The following is an 18959-nucleotide window of genomic DNA, read 5'->3' on the forward strand; positions in this document are numbered from 1 at the left end:
TAGATTGATCTACACATACTAAAGGTGCTACAAGATAACTTGGATAAGACTATGTCTTTGATATTGAAGGTACATCATGATTTCCTCTCTTATTTTGGCATAACCTTGTAAATTTTTGGAATTTGTAAAAAAAACAAGGGCAAAAGTATATAGGGGAAAGTATATATACAAGCATATAAAGAGGAGATATGTATAGAAAGAACAAAATATTACAATAGAAAGGTATGTAAACAGAAGGTAAACAAAAAAAAATTTGAAAAATAAGAAAAAAGTTGCTAAGTTTTTAGTATAAACCAAACTATAGAACAAAGCACACTCAAAGGGTGAGTTTGACTCATGGATTTTGATTTCAGGTTTTGTGCATGATAATTTTTTTTGATCACTAATGCTAAAGTGGGAGATTGCTAACCTTATGGAAAGATATATTGTCAATTAGTGCCAAAAAACTTAATCATAATTGTTAGTAGAGACTGAGCTACCAGACAGAAGTGTTAATCAAGATCATGAATGAACCAAGTTAATAGTATTAACCAAGGAAGAAGAGAGTAGTGTCAACCAAGTTACAGTGTCAACCAAGTTCATAGTACCCACCAAGTTGTAGTGTAAACCGAGTTGACAGTAGCTATTGAGCTCTAGCGTAAACCAAGTCAATAAAGTATTCTCATTCTAGAATGATAACCAAGTAGGAAGTGCAGTGTGAACTGAGCTAGTGAAGTTTTTTGAGTGATCAATATGAACCAAGCATCCACTACCAACCAAGTGCAAAAGTTAGCCAAGGTGACAATGTTGGCTGAGTGTCTACAATATCACTCGAGTAAACTATTGGACCCAAGTACAAGCGCTAAGATGAGTTGGTAAGTTTTTTTGAAACTATTGAATTTGTAGTTGATGTGCTAATGTAATTATTTGGGTGGATATAAATATAAGGTACGTGTATTGTCCAAATTATGTACTATTACTTTAAGAACATTTCATACAAGTGAATATGAAAGGACAAAGTATTTAGAAGGCTACAAGAAGCACAAAGGAAAGGAAGATACTCATCTATCATAGTCAGGTGATAAGTTTACTATAAAGGATCTTCATTACCAGAAAAAGTTTCATATTAGAGATCAGTCCATTGATTCATCCTAATAGGTGCATGAGTCCCAAATCCTTTAACAGGGTGGACCTAGTAGTCCTTTGTAGAAACTCCTAATACAGTACATACTTAATTGTATTATATAAATCCTTTAAAAGTGTGGACCTAGTAGTCCTTTTGAGAAGCTCCTAATACAATACATACTTAATTGTATTGTATAAATCCTTTCACAAGATGGACCTAACTCTCCCACTTTCTCTTAACTAATTAGATCACTAGAAGTGATTAGTTGTAAGCCCTAATAGGAAAAATTTATTACTACAGTGGTGAAACATTGTGGGTGTCATCCCCACCTCAGTTTTACCTTCTACTTGGAAGGTTTATGGGTTATCAAATATTGTGTTATGGTGTTGTCACTTTATTGTATTATGTTCCATGCATGAAAGTAGATTAGATAATATAATAAAGTGGATTAAGTGAACAAAGTTTCAAGTGGTTTCTGATTCAACCCCCCCACCCCCTACCCAATCACCTAGTTTGAATTACATTTCCAACATGTTGTCCATTTCTTTGTAATTTTTCCTTAAGATTTCCAATCAACAATGAAGAAACATTAAAATTCATTCCTTATGTCTCCTTAAATAGGAAATTTCAATCTTTTATCACTTAAACATCATCATTGATCTTAGGGTTATGTCAGATTCATTGAATCCTTCCATCTTTTTTTCCTCCTCCTTCTAGAAACTTCTAATTAAGTCCTTACCTTTTATTGCATAACAGAAACTCCCTTTGCATTAAATATGCCAATTCATCAATCCTTATCTTCCATGTGCTTTGAATAATTCAAAATTCCAACCATATGTCTCAAAATCAAATCTTTCTCAAATTGCAACTTTTGGTGTCACTTAACAATTACCATGTTCTTCAACTCAGTCATTACTACATAGCACGAGAATCACTATACTATCTCACTCAATATCAACATGATTGCTCAGCCAATACTAAACCTATTCAAAACTACATTTCTTCATACATTTTCTTAGCAATAACTAGTGCTTAACTTGGACTATTTAATCTTCTTCAAATCCTTCATTGACTATGCAATACTGATACTTGTTCAAGTTTATCCTTTTAACTTGGTTCAACTCTTAGCTTCATCTAACCATCTTCTTTGCTTCATGTATAGATTTAACAACACATTATCTTGCTAAGGACTAAGTTATAAACTACTCATTGCATTTCCATGATACTTAACACACCTCAACTCAACCTTTCACTAGCACATCTCCTAATCTCTTCTTTTCAAATGTCCACCATCAATCAAATGATATGACACTATATACTATTACTAAATGCCTCTCCAATAGGTTTGAAATTCTATCTTAATGATAGGTTTGACTTCAATGATAATATAACAATTGCTCCAATTTTAGTTTCCAAGAATCTTCCTCGTTGGCATTGATGGAAACACTAGTCTAGTCACCATGTATTCCAAAACTTCAATACTATATTGTCTTCTCTCTCTATTTTTTTTCTTTCTTTCTTAGTTTCATTTTTATTCTCATCCATATAGCCTTAGGATTCTCCCTCTAGTTGATTGATGAAATTATAAACATGATAACAAGATACTGGGTGGGGGGGAGGGGTGGATCAAAATCTTAAGTAATTTTACATTTTAATAATTCAATCACACATTTATTAGTTGTCTTCTGCATGTAAAAATTATAAGTGTAAACTTTTTGTAACATTTAAATCTAATCTATCATATGCGTGAAAATAAACACATGAGACAATATTTGTTACCCATAAACTATTCAAGGTGAAGGTAAAATTGGGGTAGGGATGACACCCACAAATATTAACTACTAATGTAATAAAGTTAACTTGTTGGCGTTACAATGTTTGATCTTAATATATGATCTACCCTATGAGGGGCCTGCCCCATTGAAAGTGTTTGAGACTTCTAGGTTTCACTTTGATTGAGGATTTTATACTTACAATAAAGTAAGGACTCTGTTAGGAGATTTACAAAGATCTGTAAAGACCACTTATTTAAGAGGTTTACCTTGATTCAAGTTGATTAAATATGATTCAGTACCTAACTATTGGTATGCTCTATAAGTTGATTTTGATTCTTCTCCTTGCATAATGATCCTCTCTTTTGATCTGATAAAACTTTTATTCCCCTTCATTGCTATGCATAGGTCACTTTCTCTACCAAGAAATAACAAAGTGCTTCCACTAACTTCTGATATTATCTTGATCCTTCACTTCACCATTCTCATATTACTCCTTGTCTCTCTTTTCTCCATCATATGATTAGGGTAAAATCTTCTCCATTTGAAGAGTTTTGTATATATTTTCCTAGATGTTTCCATTTTTTTCCTCTTCATCTGAATCATTGATCACAAAAAGTAGGCATCTATGATCCACGTCATGAATGCATAAAAATATGTGTAACAATTTCTACAAATAGAAAATATTCCTTTCACATCATCTTGAAAATTATTTACCTCAAAATATGTATCATTTATAACTTTTATGCATACATTGCATTTCTCAACCTTTAGTATTTTTTGATACTCAACATTGTTGTTACTTGGTTTGTATTGTGCTCAACATGTACTATGTAATTCAACACTTATATGCTTCAACTTCTGGGTAGGTGTTGAGTTCAACTTGTATAGAAAATACACAATGACAACACACTTAGTTCCTATAGAGTGTGGTACAAACATACTTTTGTACATGACTCAGCCTATATATAATAGAACACTTGCAATGATGATTGTCTAACTCTACCTAGTAATGAGTAAGTGTTTAACACTAATAGCCAACTATAGTTATGTAATGCCCCAAAAAGAGATCCTTGGAACAAGGATTCAATACAAGCCAAGATATTTTTTTTAAACAACTATGGATGAAAACGACATGCAAGATACAAGGATCACAAAGATCATAACAAAAGACTAACCAAACATCTAAACACTAATAGATCTCCAAACACCATTACTAAATTGACATGACCAAACAAAAGAACAAAAACAAAAGACAACATCAGAACAAAAAATCTCTAATCTGTTGAAGCAAGGAAACACTAGAATTCCTAAAGGGTAGTCAAAAGTCTAAATTGCATTCTCTAAACAAAAGTGGAGATGACCCTTATTTTTCTTGTGAGAGAATATAGAACTGACACTATCACATGAGGAAGTACCTCTTCACATGAGAAAGTACACTAGGCCATGTAAGGAAACACCAAGCTATCCAAGAAAGTGCTAGATTCAACAACCAAAAGCACTATAGTAGTGTTGAGGTTCACGTGAGGAAGTGTCAAAAGCCATGGAAGGAAATGCAAGGTCCTACGTAAAACTTCCAAATCTCGCTTGGGGAAGTATAATCTCATGCAAGGAAATATAATAGCACACTAGAAAAGCAAGGAATAAAAAGCAAGAAAATATGATTCCTCTACCCTAGGGAGTACCAAATCCACAATCGAGGCATAGACACTTGAAACATAATAGCTAAAAGATGGAAACTGAGTCTAACCATCTAAACAAAGTAGTGAAGGAAAGGAACTAGAAGCAACATCACAATGAGCTAAAACAATGAAACTAAGCATGTGGCTCATCCCAACCATAATATCATCATGAGACCTCAAAGATCCTAGTCATCCCCCATGCATAACATACCAAATTGCCAACTAGATAGATAGAGCTATCCTCTGAGGATATCACTACTAAAGCATAATAACATCATAAGAACAAGGAATTATAACATGCTAACTAGTAAGAATAGATACTCCAACTAAATAAATAACATCATCTAATCATATTCTAAACATCATAATAAGGGAATACATAAAATAAACTAACATCATCTAAACATGACATCCAAGCATTCCAATGAAAGCATACATCAAAAGAAAGTATGCTCTAAAACTAGAAGTATCAAGTGAAAACATCAAACAACAGTCACACTAGAACAATAGACCATCTCTATACACTAGTCCCCAATAGCGATGAAGGTAGCTACAACTCCTAACCATGTGGAACCCATAGGTCCACTCCCACCATGCTAATCAAGATAATGATCCAACCACAAGCACACATAAAATAGATATCCATTGCTAAAACTTATGCCAAATAGTAATGATGACTGAAATAGAGATCATGAGAGAATGCAAGTACTACATGTCCTAGCCAGACACTCAATGGGTAACTATGTAGGGGCTAACAACATGGAGAGTTACTTGGCATTGGAAAGGCCAAGCTCGGAACTATGCAGACTCAACTTCCCAACGGAAGGCTCTCACACTGAAACATTTTATTATCTTAAATTTTGTTACCAACCAATGTTTTATTTAGTTATCACTTGATTAAAACTTCCTTTGCCAACCCTCTAGGAAATGGTCACCAAGTTGCAAGATAGAAGCCCCCTTCATGGATACTACCCTACCCTACCCATGCTCATCCAATGATGAGTGCTCCTAGGCATGCATATTCCCAACCCAACCCCAAACAATCAAAAATCAACCAAAATACAAATAGGAGATCAAACCTTGCAAGTCACCCAGCATATATATGTGCACATACTCATGTGTGGTGCATGACCATCAAAAGGATCATATCACAAGGAATGGATGAGAAAATAAGCAAAATATCAATCCATGAAAAAAAAGCTCAGTAGGATGGATGTGACATGCATTCCAATGCAACATAAAAGTGCAACAATGATCTAATTGGCATCTCAATAGATGATCCAGGTCCACAATAAAAATCATGCCAAGAAAACCTAAGAAATAGGGTGGCACACTTGAGGTAAAAACCCCACAATTGGAAAACTTTGAAATTAAAACCCATTTGGTCTTTGGGCACACAAACCATGAAAATCTAATAAAATCTGGGTTTAATAGTGCAAAACCTCAAACCAGCATCTTGAAAACTAGGAACATTCATAACATACCAATCGGGCATAATCAACAAATAGAAATGGAGGGAAACACTAGTACTCAGTGTCCTAACAAGGAGCTACCAAAAACATAACCAGAAATGGAGCTAAAACAAAAAAAAGGAAGAGCCCTACCTGATTGCAAAAGGGGCAGAAACAAGAAACAACATAATAAAATAAATAACCCATAGAAGCTACCAGAAATGATGACACAACAAGTTCTCCCCAAGCTGGATCCAATGAGACTAAATTTGTGAAGATACCACACCTGTAACTCTCACAATGAATTTAAATGTAGTCCTCCAGAAGAGGATTTTGGGAAAAAGCTCTTAAATTCTTAATTTCCAAAATTGAGAAGTCAGGAATTAATTTCCTCTTTCAATACTTGTTCACTTTTCAAGTGAATAATCTATTAGGGTAAATAACTAGTTAAAATAGTTAGACCCCAAATCGACCCAAACAAAAAAAAAGCTATTCCAAGTATTTGGAATTCATGTATGGAAAATTTGTCAAAAATTAGAAATCAATTAAATAAAGCCTGAAAAACTTTAAACCAAAATCTAAGAAAGTCTTAACAACTTCGCAACAATGTGAAACTCTAAATGCATAGACATGTTCATTGGTCTAATCAAATAATTAAAATGAGTCCAGATTTATGAAATCCCTAGAAGATTTAATTTAATATTTAAATAAGATACGTCGACTATACATGGACAAAATTGGTAAAATATGAACAACTGAATCACTAACTCCACATGACACTGCCAAGGATATATATCTTGCACACTAAATGACATGATCAAGTGCAATTGCATATAATAACATAGCTGAAGCAATAAATGCATTAAATATCCAATTTAACCATTTATTCAATTATACTAAAATAATCCATTTACATCACTCACATTCAAATAAAGCATAATGAAGCAAGAATGAAGTAAATAACCATAGCATTAAATCCAACAAATAAAACATAATCAGAGATATGTCCAAATATTGAATAACCATGTATCATCATAAAACATACTATCATCTCAAAATGGCATCAACATGCAAACATGATCGACTGCACAACATAGTAGTACATCTTACCCTCTAGTCATCTCAAATGCAAAAAATAATAACATGAGAACAAGCATCTCTCAAATCAAAATAAACAAGGTATAGAATGCAAAAATGAGAGGTACTACATCCTCTCCCACTAGGAATAAGCTTGCTCCTAGAAACTTGCAAAAAGATAGGGGTACAAATCTCTCAATCTTGAAGCATCTTTCCAAGTAGCAAAAGTCTCTTTGCTCTTTATCCGCTCTATGTTCTAACCTCTCAAATTTAGTCTCTGATGCTAAAGGATAGGAATGGGCTCCAAAGAAAGCTACCCATCCTCCACATACAAGGCATCCCAATTAAGAACATTGGTCACCTCATGCATATAATTTCTCAAAATAGAAACATGGAAGATATCATGGATGTGCAAAAGGCTAGGTGGAAACACTAGCCAATAAGAAACAAGATCAATCCTCTGAAGGATCTCAAATGGTCCAACCAAATCTGGTGCCAACTTAGAGACTTTCCCATAATGAATGAAGCTCTTCCTTGGATGCACTCTCAAAAACACCCTATCACCAATAGAAAAGTCATGGTCCAATCTATGGATATTTTCCTACTTCTTCTATTTGTCTCGAGCAGTAACCAAATGCTCTCTAATACAAAAAACTTTCTGCTCCATATCCTAAAGTATCTTTGGACCTAAAAGTACTTGATCCTCTAAATGATCCCAACTCAAAAGGGTATGACATAGTCTACTATACAAGGCCTGAAAAGGTGACATGCTGAGAGAACTATGATACCCATTATTGTATGTAAACTCAACAAGGTATAAATAATCCTCCCACTTCACCTACCTATCCATCACATATGTGCAAAGGATATCCTCAACAACCTGGTTGACTTTCTCAATCTAACCATTAGTCTCTTGGTGATAAGCCAAACTAAAATTGAGTTGCACACCCAAAGCATGCTGGAGAGTCATCCAAAGTACTGAAGTAAACACTAGATCTCAACCCAAGATAATCCAATGAGTGATCCCATAAAAATGAACAATATACTCCAAGAAAACATGCACTATAGAAGAAGCTATGTAGGATGTTCTCATGGGTGAAAAATGTGCTACCTTGGACAACCTATCCACTATCACCGTGATACAATCATGTTGCTATGATGACATAGGAAAATCCCTAATGAAAACAATACATATTGTATCTCATATCCACTCTGGGATAGCATGCAACTGCAAAAGGCCCGTTAGATGTTAATGCTTTTCCTTCACTCTCTAGCACTTGAGACATTGAGCAACAAAATTAGAAACATCATGCCTTATCCCTTCTCAAAAGTAAAACTATTTAAGATTAGCATACATCTTCTTGACACTAGGATGTGTAGAATATGGTGCTTGATGTGCTTCCAAAAAAACCTAGGTATGAAGATCACCCAACATGGGTACATAAATACACTTGAAGTGTTGTATCAGTCCATTGTACTCAAGAAAATAACCTAAAATACTTCCCCTCATGGGTATGTCTAGACTCAATCTCCACCCTCACCTGCTAATACCAGGTGTCACTAGGAAAACCCTCCAAGATACAACTTCACAAATCCACTACCAATGAAAACACTATAATGATGAAATTTTGTTTCCCTTTAATTTAGTGAGTATCAAAGTCATATTCACACAAGAACTCCATCCAATGATATTGTCATGCATTCAAGTTTGGTTGAGTAAAGATATACTACAAGCCCCTGTGATTGCTATGAAACTCAAACCTATGTCTCAAAAGGAAATGCCTCCAATGAACAAGAGCATGCACTATGAAAACAAGCTCCAAATTATGAGTGGGGTAGTTAATCTCATGGCCCTTGAGCTTTCTACACTCATATGCAATCACTTAACCATCTTTCATCAATACTGCATCCACACCTTCCAACTAAGCATCTTTGCAAACCATGAATTCACCTATAGGATTAGGCACTTCAAGGACTGGTGCACTAGTCAAACACTCCTTAAGAGTGGTAAAAGCTACCTTGCACTAGTTTGACCAAACATAATTCTTCCCTTTCCACTAAAGAGAAGTGATGTGATGAGGCACAGGTGAGAAATTCTTCACAAAGCAATGGTAATAACTCCCCAATACCATAAAACTATAAACCTTTGAGACATTAGTGGGTACTGAAAAATCAATGATAGCTAGAATTTTCTATGGATATAGTACAATACCATCCCCAATGATAATATGCCCCAAATACTTTACCTTTGGCTAGAAGAATCTGCATTTACCCAAGTTGCCATACAACTGGTGGTCTTTGAAGCACTACAATACTTGGCATAAATGGACCTCATGTTACTCAATAGTCCTAGAAGAGATCAATATGTCATCCAAGAATATAATGACAAACTAATTGAGGTACATACAAAGTAATCCATTCATCAAACTCATGAACATCATTTGTGTATTGGTTAACCCAAAGGGTACAACCATGAACTCATAATGCCCATACCATGTATGAAAATTTGTTCAACGAATGTCAGCCTCCTAGATACAAAGCTTATGGTATCCTAACCTAAGATCAATCTTTAAGAACACTCTCACTCCCTTCATCTGATCAAATAAGTCATCAATCCTCAAAAAAGGATATAGGTTCTTCACCATCACTTTATTATACTACCAATAGTCAATGCATAAACGAAATGATTCATCTTTCTTCTTCAAAAAGATGATTGGTGCACCCCATGGGGATACACTAGGATTAATTTGGCCCTTAGCCAACAATTCTACAACTACAATATGAGCTTGCTCAACTCCTAAGTAGTCATGCAGTAAGGAGCTCATGAAATTAGCTTTGCTCCTAGTATGATATCAATCCAAAAATAAATATCATGTTGTGGTGGCATACTAGGTATCTCATCAGGAAACACATCTGCATACTAGTGAAGGAGTGGGTGATCATCAAGTGTCACTATATGACTCTTAGCCTCCTCAAGATCACTAACAGAAATAATCCCTTCTAGATACTCTACTTCAACTGATTAGTTGAGATCATCCAAAGTAAGATTGATCTTTGGACTCCTAAAAGTCCCACGTGCCCACCTATGTCATTAACATACTATATCAATTTACGATGGCAATCTATATTCACCTAATGGGCAGCTAACCAATCCATGCCCAACACAATATAATACAAGCCTAGTGGTAGAATGTGAAGATTTACTGTGGTGGAGAAGGTACCCAAATTCAAACTACAACCACTAAACAAGGAGTCTACATCCACTTTGGGTCCCATGGCTAACTCAACTTGACACATATCAACCTCACATGCTACCACTAGCCCATAGTGCTGGACAAGAGATGGTGAAATAAAAGAATATAAATCACCAGAGTCAAATAATACTAAAGACAAAATACCATGTAATGTACCTGTAACCCCAACTATAGTACCTTGATGCTTAACTTTATAGTTATCAACCACCACAAAGACTCAATGACTCCTTCTAGCATCTCCCACAGTAGGCTCTGATCTAGTTGCACCTTTATTAGAACATGTAGATGGTTTATTAGGACATCCCAAAGATTTATGGCTAGGCTAGCCATAAGAATAATAGTTTCCTATAAAGTTGGAACCAGTTCCTCAACCACCCTAAGTAGCACTGGAATAAGGTTCACTTCCAATACTAGAGTTCTACTAACTACTCTAAGGAGGGTGATCCTACTGAGATTTCTATCCATAGCTTTGGTTATCCCCTTTCTTCCTTGAGGCACTAAAAGACTTCCCACCCTTGGGCCAATACCCTACCTGATTACTACAATGTTTACCACCCTAACACTGTGCTAATTGAGTTTCATCCTTTCCTAAGGACTGAATAAACTAAGCATCTTGCCCTAAATTCTATGCACTTTAGTTCTGAGAACCTATTTTTCCACTAAAGCCCTATTTACTTTTCTCTCAAGATTTCTTTCCTTCTCTACAATAAGGGGAATCATTCTTCACTGGTGATCACAGACATCTCCAATGATAGAATCTGTAAGGCCCCTAACAAAATGCTGAGTGAGGAGTGCTTCATCATGTTGATAGCTCGAATATTGTCTCAACCCAACAAACCACTTCTCATACTAATCCATTGTCGTATTCCTCTGCTTGAGCTCATGAAACTCATATGTATGGGCCCCATGATATTGTAGAAAAAGTAATTTCTCCCTGAACCTCTCCTTGAAGATCTCCCAAGTGAGATCCACCACATCAATATGGAGCTTCTTTCTCTCCAAATCCCACCAAATAGAAAAATGTTCTCTCAACTATGTAATAAAAAAATAAGCCTTCACATTTCTTCCATAAGGTAGCAAGAAGAAATAATGTCCCATGTCTAGTAACTAGGTCTTAACCTTGAGCCCTATCTCATGGCCATCAAATAGTGGTGGTTTGGACCTTTGAAGTTCCTGCATCATCTCTACCTAGGTGAAGTCATCATCATGATTTTGACCATGGCCCCTTCATTAGTGCCCTCTACCACCAAGTGGTGTACAAGAACATTTTTGCTCATGGTCACATTCCTCTTCTCTATGCTTAGACCTGTGGGAATCTCCATGATGGATCCCTCTTCCAAATCATTGTTGCATTGGTTTTCCTTAATAAAAGGCCCCAACTGAGAAATAATCTCTTGTAGCACTAGCATCAATGCCCCAATGCCACCTTGATTGGTGTAACGTTATTCTCCATCACCATCTTGCCTCTCCTCTTCATGGTGTTCTTCCTCTTGAACAACTCATCAATGAACAACCCAACCATTGGGTCTACATGACTAGATAAGGGTTAGAATGAAACATCACAAACATAAGAGTTGCAAGCATGAACAAAAGAGATATCAAGATAAGAAAAAATAAGATAAAAATACACATATAGAAACAAAAACCATTATGGAAGCATAACATAGAGATCCAAATGTTGCAACATGGGCTCTGATACCAAATGTAGTGCCCTATCTGGAGATCCTTGGAATAAGGATTCAATACTGTTGAATCCTTGGTATTTGATGTCATTGATGTCAATAATGAAATTGTAATGAGCATATGATATGCTTAACATCATTTAATTATCTTATTTGATGTTCTTCAATATTGATCAAAACATATTCAAGACAAATACTTAAGTGTTATACAATTAACACTTAATGTTCACATTAATTTTGAAAACAGATATACAAAATAGTTTTGGTCTATTAGAAAATTGAAAAACCTTTTATCATATATACTTTAACTATCATACCTTTTTCGAAAGGTCTTTGAGTTAGCTAAAATGGGTCTTTCTTAGTTTTGGCATAGCAAATGTAAGGAACAAGAAAAAAGTCTATTTATTAGAAATAGTTACCAAATTGTTATGACAGTTTTAGCAGTTTTGAGTGGTTTTGGTCTAATGGAAGTTTGGAGTATGTACTTGCTTCCAAAATTTTGACTTTCTTTGTATATAAGTAGACTATAAATTCCTCTAAATATCATATAGGTGGTTTTGATAGAAGTTGCAGGATTTGTGTGGAATTCCTTGTAGACCGAATAGTTCATAGGCAAATTTTTAACAGCAAAGAAGAGGGTAATGCTTTATGTTTCTATTTTCATATTTGTGATTTGATTTTTATTGAAAATTTTTATTAGAGGTAGAAGAAGGGTTATATATTTCTTCTTCATTCATTCATGTCAATATTTGATTAGATCTTTTAATGGAAATAGAAAATATATTTGGATATTAGATGTTTTGAGGAAAATAGAAGTATATCCTACATTATGTTTTCAACAAGAAGTAGAAAATTATGATTCATGATTTGTGTTGTAATAGAGGTGATCCTCTGGTTTCATATCTCATTTCTTTATTTTGGAAGTTGGTGCTTCTTGTATTCATGAAGTTGGTACTTTAGGTATAAGGGATTGGTGTTCCTTGAAATTGGTGTTTCTAAAATAGGGTATTGGTACTTCCTAGAGTTGTAGCTCTAAAAGATTTTCTGAAGAGGCCAATAAAGTTTCATATTCAAAGTTGTTTTTACCCAAAGGGGTTTTCCATGTTAAAATATTGTGTCATTTTTTTATTCATTAACTATCTTGCCCATGTGTTTAATTTTTATAATTTGTAATCATTTCAAGTTTTGAAAAGTATTTTAAACCACTGATTCACCACCCCACTCTCAGTGGTGTTGGTATTCCAACCAATAAAAGCCAAGTTTTTTTTTTAAACAAGTATGGATGTACATGACATGAAACATACAAGGATCACAAAGATCAAAATGAAAGACTAACCAAATATCCAAACACCAATAGATCACCAAATGCCACTACCGAACTGACATGACCAAACTAAAGAATGAAAAATAAGGATGACATTAGAACACAAAATCTTCTATTTTTCAAATCAAGGAAACACTAGCATTTCTAAAGGGTACTCAGTACTCCCAAATTGTTCTCTCTAAAAAATATTGGAGATGCCCCCTATTTTTCATGCAAAAGAATATACAACTAATAGTCTCGTGTGAGGAAGTACCTCATCACATGAGAAAGTACACTAAGACACATGAGGAAACACCAAGATGTGTGAGGAAGTGTTGGGTTCAGCAGCCAAAAGAGTTGTACTAGTGTTGAGTTTCATGTGAGGAAGTACCTAGAGCCATGCAAGGAAATACAAGGACCTGTGCAAAACTTCAACTATCTCGTGCGAGAAAGTTCAATCTTGTGTGAGGAACCATAACAAAACATTAAAAAAAACAAGGAATAAAAAGCTAGAAAGATGATTTCTCCACACTAGGGAGTACTACATCTATAATTTAGGCATACACACTCAAATCATAATAGTTGAAAGATAGAAACTAAGTCTAACCATATAAATAGAGTAGTGAAGGAAATGAACTAGAAGCAACATCACGATAAGTTAAAATAGAAAAACTAAGTATGTAGTTCATCCCAACCAAAATAGCATTATGAGAACTCAAAGGTCCTAGCCATCTCCTGTGTGTAACATCCCAAATTTCCAACTAGATAGTTGAAGCTATCTTATAAGGACATCACTACTAAAGCATAATAAAATCATAGGAACAAGGAAATCTAACATGCTAAACAATGAGCAATAGATACTCCAACTAAACAAATAACATCATCTAATCATATGGTAAACAAGATAATAAGAAAATGTGTTGAATAAACTAACATCTTCTAAACATGAAATCCAAGCATTCTAATGAAAACATAAATCACAATAAAGCATACTCTAGAACTTGAAGTATCAAGTGAAAACATCAAGCAATAGTTGTAGTGGTATAATAGACCAGCTCTGCACATTGGTCGCTTGTAGTAGTGAAAGTATCTACTCCTCCCAACCATGTGGAACCCATAGGTCCACTCCTATCCTATTGATGGATATAATGATCCAACTACAAACACACATAAAACATACATCCATGGCTAACACTCATGCCAAACAGTAATGATGATTGAAACCAAGATCATGAGACAATCCAAGTACTACAAGTTTGGTCAACAACTCAATCGGTAATTATGTAGGGTTTGGAAACATGGAGAGTCTCTTGGCATCAAAAAGCCCAAGCTTGGAATTGTGTGGACTCAACTACACAATGAAAGACTCTCATAGTGCATCATTTTATTATCTTAAATTTTATTAAAACCCAATGTTTTATTTAGTTATCACTTGATTAAGACTTCCTCTACGAAGTCTCTAGGAAATGGTCACTAGGTTGCATGATAGAAGCCCCCTTCATATATGCTACCCTACCCTACCCATGCTCATCAAATGATGAGTGCCTATAGGCATACATATTACCAACACAACCCCAAATGATCATAATTTAAGTGAAATACAAATGGGAGATCAAGCCTCATAAGTCACCTTACATATGTATGTGCATGTACTCGTGTGTGGCACACTAGCATAGATCATATCACAAGGACTAGATGAGAACAAAAATAAAATATCACTCAATCAAAAATAAGATCAAGAGGATGGATGTGACACACATCCCAATGCAACATAAAAATGTAACAATGATCTAATTGACATCCTAAAAAATGATCTAGGTCCATGACCAACATCATGACAAGAAAACCCAAGAAAATAGGGTGGCACACAAATTGAGGTAAAAACCCCAAAACTCAAAAACTTTGAAACTAAAACACATTTGGTCTTTGGGCACAAAAAACTCAAAAATCCAATAAAATATGGGTTTGGAGTGTGTATGCAAAATGACTAGCATAATGGTACAAAATCCCAAACCCCCATCCTAATAACTAGGAAAACTTTCATACCCAACCAACTGGGTAGAATGAGAAAATAGAAATGGATAGGAACACTAGTTCTCAACCTCCTAACAAGAAGCTACTAGAAACATAGCCATAAATAGAGTTGAAATAAAAAAATGAGAGAGCCTTACTTGATAGCAAAAGGGGCAGATATAGGAAACAACACAATAAAATAAATAACCCATAGAAGCTATTGAAAATCATGACACAACAAGGTCTCCCCAAGTTGGATCCAACGAGATTAAGTTCATGAAGTTCCCATGACTATAATGCGCACAAAAAATAGAAACACCATCTTCTAGAAGAGGATTTTGCAAAAAGCACTCAAATTCTCAATTTCCAAAAGTGAGAAATTAGGAATTAGTTTCCTCTTTCAAAAATTAGGGTAAATAACTAGTTAAACAAGTTAGACCCCAAATAAACCCAAAAAAAAATAGTTTGTTCCAAGTATTTGGAATTCATCTATGGAAAAGAAGCCATAAATTAAAAATCAATAAAATAAAGCCCAAAAACCCTTAAACCAAAATCACATAGAGCCTTACCAACTTTACGACAATGTAAAACTCTAAATGTACAGACACCTTCACTTGTCTAATAACATAGTGCAAATGAGTTTGGATTTATCAAATCATCAAAAGGTTTAGTTTAACATTAAAATAAGATGCATCTACCATATAGGGATGAGATTGGTAAAATATGCACAATTGAATAACTAACTGCACATGACACTACTACAGATATACATCCTACACACTAAAACACATGATCAAGTGAAATTGTATATAATAACATAGTCAAAAAAAAAAATGCATTAAATATCCAATTTAACAATTTATTCAATTATACTAAAATAATCCATTTACATCACTCAAGTTTTCATAAAGCATAATGAAGTAAATAATCATGCATTAAATCCAGCACATAAACATAATTAGAGATATGTCCAAATAATGAATAACGATATATCATCATAAAACATACTATCATCTCCAAATGACATCAACATGCAAATATGATCAACTGAACAACATAGTAGTATAGTCTCTATAATACTGAAATCAAAGTATAACATCTAACCCTTAGGTCATCTCAAATGTAGAAATAATAACACAAGAAAAATTATCTCTAGAATCAACATAAACAAGGTACAAACTACAAACATGAGAGGAACTACAAGTTACAAACACCAACAATCCCCCCCTTTGAAATTAGTGCAAAAAAAACTTTGTCATATTTTCATCATGAAAAATACAATTTCATATGAGTACTCCCCCTAAGTTGTATGACTTATGCAAAAATGAGTAATGAGTAAAAAATGTACAAGTGAATACTTATCATCAAATCTACATTTTACTACCCATTCCTTATTGACAAAAAATTACCCCTTGTTTTTGAGCAATTATATCATGGCATCTTGAGTTGAATGGGTGGAAGAAAACCATATTTATCAATGAATGTCTAAAGGACTTAGATGATCATGGAAAGTGCATGATCCCATGTGGTTCTTTCTTCCTCAAAAATGTGATTCTTTAACTGTAAGTGTGCAACTATGTCAATATTAAGCTATTAGTCATTTATAGATTGTGACTTTGTTTGATAAGATCATGGAATGATTGCATCTCCCACTACATGACCTCCAAAAGAGGTATCAAGATTTATTGATTAGAGATTAATTTAGTGTCAATTGTTTGAAGCTTGGCCAATGCACCTTGAGCATTCAATAATTTATCATAATGGTCAATATTAGATGTTGTTGGCTACAAATTAATATTGGTGGATGTCTACATCTTAGCTTGAATTTGGTGTATTTTTCCCTGAATATCATTGGTAAATCTTGGCACATCTAAAGAAATATTGTACAAATGGTGTACTTCCTTTTATGTCATGATCTGTACAAGTTCTTTTAATTGAACCTTCTACTTGGAAATTATTATGGGAACTTTATCCACAACCTTATTTTGAAATCTTCTTACTAACCAATCCATTAATTACTCATTGGATTCCATATTAGCAATATTTAATTGATCAACAATATTTACAAGTTGGGTAATAATTGGGGCTTCATCATCCAAATTTTGAATATCAAAAGCATGAACATATTCTTTTTAACATCATATTGTACCTACTTTTTTGGCCAAAATTCCTTGTAACAAAATTATCTTCTCTAATGTAAGACTTTCCAAATATAATTGTGGCATCTCAGTTATTTGATCTAGAATGACTTCAATATCTCATGAGGTGTCTTTAATTTCTTTTTGTATACTCAATGAAGGATTGTTACTGCTTGACACTTCTTTGAGAGTTGGTGAGGAAGACTCACCACTCATTTGTGTTAGTGCATTTGTGCTTAATAAAACAATGGTTGCACTCAGTTCAACTCTACTCATCTCTTTATTTTCCTCAATGTGAGATGCATAAATAGTTTGACTATCTTCACTTCTGTTCTTTATCTTATTTTCTTCCTCATTACATGAGTGCCTTGATTAATTGTCCTTTGTAGTGTCATGGGTGTTGGCATATTCTAGTGATATGCTTCCTTGTAGACATGACACACTTGAAACTTCTCCACTACTATGATCATCTTTGATGGTCACATTCTTAGTTTTTTTCTCTGTATCTTCTCCCTTGGTGGATGCCCCAAAAATAATTTTCTAAAGAAATCCATCTTCTTGTTCTAAAAATTCCATTTTATTTTGTAAAATTGAAGATATTCCATACTTAGGAACCAATCTATTCCTATACTTTGCCAAAAATGATCCTACTAATCTTGGGATAGATCACATATAGCTCTTACTAAAGCATCAATCCTTTTCTTTTCGTCCTCTTCTTCTTTCAATTTCCATATTTTTTGTAGTCTATGTTATAAATCCCTTAGTATTTTCTAATCAATTTTATTTTGAGCTAGCTTATGATTTAGAATCATTTTTACCATAATCTCCTCAATTTTGGTTATACTTGTATTATCCACTATATAATATTTTACAAATCTAAAGTTTGATAACCATAGAGATCTTCAAATATCTACACATTTCTATTCAATAGACTTTTTTTTCCCTTGAGGTGGTCCTTTGACCAATCTCCTTCTATTTGTTTAGATGCACTAGGCTCAATAGTCTCAACTACTCTATTTTTTGTAATCTACTTGGCACTAGTAGTTGCCTTGGTTCTTGTCCTAGTTGGTGGTGGAGTGGTGTAGGAGTATGCTTTCATTTTCAAGGCTCCCACCTTCACATTTTTTGTGATTGAACTTCTTATAAGAAGAATTTAAGTAGAATAAGAGATTGAAGCTCATTTGGTGTGTTTAGGTCTAGTTTAGGTCCTTGGTCTTTGGAAGTAGCAATGCCTCTATGTGTATTATCATAATGTGACTTTTACATTCAATGTGCTTAGTTTTTTCTTAGATTATTTGAATCATGTAGTGGGTGAAATTTGAATCCCAATAATGCCTTGGGAAGACCTAGCAATGATCTTGGTATTGTAGGAGCAAAAACTACTCAGGCAACAAAAAGTTGCTCCAAAATTGCTAGCAACTTTTCCTTGTAAACAAGTCTAACTTTTTAGATGGCTAAGAAAAGCAATAAATAAACCCATAC

This window comes from Cupressus sempervirens, chromosome 10, assembly GCF_028749045.1.
Source record: "Cupressus sempervirens isolate cs-2001-9-10 chromosome 10, ASM2874904v1, whole genome shotgun sequence".
In the NCBI taxonomy this organism is placed as follows: Eukaryota; Viridiplantae; Streptophyta; class Pinopsida; order Cupressales; family Cupressaceae; genus Cupressus; species Cupressus sempervirens.